This window comes from Fukomys damarensis, unplaced genomic scaffold, assembly GCF_012274545.1.
Source record: "Fukomys damarensis isolate Sample0158 unplaced genomic scaffold, DMR_v1.0_HiC HiC_scaffold_20, whole genome shotgun sequence".
In the NCBI taxonomy this organism is placed as follows: Eukaryota; Metazoa; Chordata; class Mammalia; order Rodentia; family Bathyergidae; genus Fukomys; species Fukomys damarensis.
Window position 1 is genome coordinate 42,772,056 of NW_022900932.1, and position 2,885 is coordinate 42,774,940.

Genomic DNA, 2,885 nt, shown 5'->3' on the forward strand with positions numbered 1-2,885 from the left:
AGGTAGCTCTTATACAAACCCCAGGACACCCACCCCCGCAAAGAGCCAAATAGTTCCTGTGACATTCCACCTTCCTCCATTTAGTCCCTCTTGGTAATCCACCGCCAAGGCTGAAGACTTTGCCCCCCCAAAAATATAAGCATTGTTAGGATTTGGTGGAAGACTCTTGCTGTAATGTGGATAGCTGTGATCGGTGAGTCAACTCTCTGTGGCTACCAGTTACACCAAGATTGTAACAGCATTTTTTTTTCTTTCTGTACAACAAAAAAGCTTTGTAAATAAAATGTTAACATTAAAAAACAGAAATATTTGATATGCATGTACCCTTCTTTAACATATTACTTTTCCTTATGCTACCCTTTGTACTTAGTTTACTTTTCTGTAGGGAAGCAACCCTGTGGAAAGGGAAAGGCCATATCTTCTATCTGAGTTCTTCGTAGTCCCTCGGATTTTTTAGCACCGTTGTTCATCACAAAGTTTTGGCACAGAGTGTACTCTTCTTAAACATGTGTGGAGCAACAAGGCATAAAATATCTTGGAGCCTAACTTCTGCAAATGTTATCTTTACCCCGCAAAGGCGAAAAGTTAAACAACAAGATGAAGATGTTTCATCAATGGAAGAATCCAACAACTTGCTTTTTAAAGGAAAACAGCTTAGGACGCTATGGGCTCAGATACACACTTCTGAAGTTAAAAATACACAGATGTGTCTGAAGAGTTTAATAAAATCTTCTGAAAATCTTAAAACCCCACAGGAGCTGTGGACTTAGCTCAGTGGTTCCACCTGCCTCACAAGCAAAAGGTCCCGAGTTTGATCTCTGGTACCAAAACAAACAAACAAACCAACAACAACAAGAAGACCATCCCACAACAATTATATAAAAATCAAATTGCATTTAAGGTAATTTCCTTTTTTATAATCAATTAATGTTTTGAGGCTGAGAGAGAGAGAGAGAGAGGAAAAAAAAAACAAAAAACCTTTGGATTGTGTTTATTTGGAATCTTTGAGAAAAACTGCCAGCCCACTTTCCTGCAAAAGTGAGAGGAGCAAAAAAGGTCCTAGACTCTTAGATGCTTCAGCTAAAAAGTGAAACAAGTACACATGCAAATAATTGAAAATGAGGAGAAAAATTATGCCAAACACTTGGCAGCAGTTGAAGCAATTAAGTAAGCACTTGCTTTATGCTTTATCTGTTGTCCCCACCTCCCTGCTTCATTTAGGCTAGTTTCTGGGCTTTCTGAGATTAAATGAACTTCACTGCACAGAAACGCAAACCTGTCTTTTTTTTTTCCCCTTTGGCTATCATTACCTCGGGGAAAGTGAATGGCAGAAAGATTCAGACAAAGACAGGATGGAAAGGTATCTATATTTCTAAAATTTAGTTTTGGTAAAACTAAGCAGGGAATAAAGGTAAAAGTTATTCATGCTTTGTACACAAATGCAGAATTTGCATAGCCACATGACTTCATAGTTGTGATCTCAAAAAAGGAATTCCTCATTTAATTTTTCTTCCAGTTAATGTAAGAATACTCTAAATCTCTAAGCTTCTGAAGTGTTAGAAATAGAGACGGTTTAGTGAATATGTAGTAGTAATGTTTTATCCACTTAGCATGTATTTATTTTTCCTTGTGTACTCAAAGGTGACTCATTTGTTCAGCTCAGAGATATTACAGCTAAAATCATTAGCAAAAGGAGAAGTGGTCTCCTCTTCACCTAAAAAACAAATGTTTCTGATTATTTTATATTGAGTTGAATATGTGACTCAACACTTTTCTACATACAAACAGGTTCCTGGAAGGTTCTTTGTAATTGCATTTAGGCAAATTTATTATGTCATAAGTACTTATTTGACATTCAACTGTATTACTCATATGGTGGTTAATTTCATTATGAGCCCCATGATGGAATGACTTTGATGAAAGTTGAAAGAAACTAGATTATCAGGTTCTGTTAAATTGTTACATGCATCTTGCTTAAATTTCTGTTCATTAATTTATACCTATCCAAATACATAAAGCAAATTTGGAGGAAACAGATGAATTTGTGCAATATTTTCAGTGATACTTTTTATTCATGTGTTTTCTACTTAAAACATGGTGTCTATATTGTTATAGTCAAACTTTCTTTTTTCTAGATTGTCAAAATTGGTAAATGAACTTTTAAGTGATCTTCCATATTGCAATTTGTCTTTTTTTATTACAGGACTTCTTTCACAGAAGCTTGGTAATTTTGAAGGAACCAGTACTGAACAGGATGCTTTTTTGAGCACTTTTTAACTTTGGTCTCCACATACTCTGTTCAGAATCATCAAGTCTGGCTTTTACTACATTGTTAAAGTTGCACAGCTGTGAAAGGGTTAAAAAAATCTAGAGTCTTGGAGAACACTGGGGCCTATGTAACCCCAATAATCAGCTCTGATGTAAGAGAAATGATTTCCCCTGCCTTTACTGAGCAGCAGTTTATACCATCCCAGAGAGCCTCTGCCAATGAAGGTGTAGATCAGATTTCAGGAAGTAAGACTGATATTGACTTAGTCCTGAAGTTTAGCTATGCAACAAAACAAGTGTCACTGCAAAGATTTAGGCTTACAAAGAGACACCATCAAATAGGTCTAGACTGTTGTAAGTACAGGGCTAACAAGACCATCTGTTGGGATATGAACAAGATGACCATGCTTTGAAAATCTGAATTATGCATATATAAACAGATATTAATATTAAAAATGTTTATCAAAATCTATCTAAGAGAAACAAGAGGGTAAGCCTATTCATCCACTGAAAGTGAGTTAGCATTTTTCAGAGCTCTTCGTTGCTATTTCCTATTTCCTCTTTCATTCTGTCTACAAAAGTTGACTTACGATGCCTATATTAGAGTTAACTGTGAC

General features: G+C 35.8%; 1 pseudogene; it reads left to right on the forward strand.

Annotated features, from left to right (window-relative positions):
* The window catches only part of LOC104867695, a 6,621-nt pseudogene extending 4,465 nt beyond the window's left edge, over window positions 1–2,156 (forward strand).
* The last annotated feature ends 729 nt before the right edge of the window (window positions 2,157–2,885 follow it).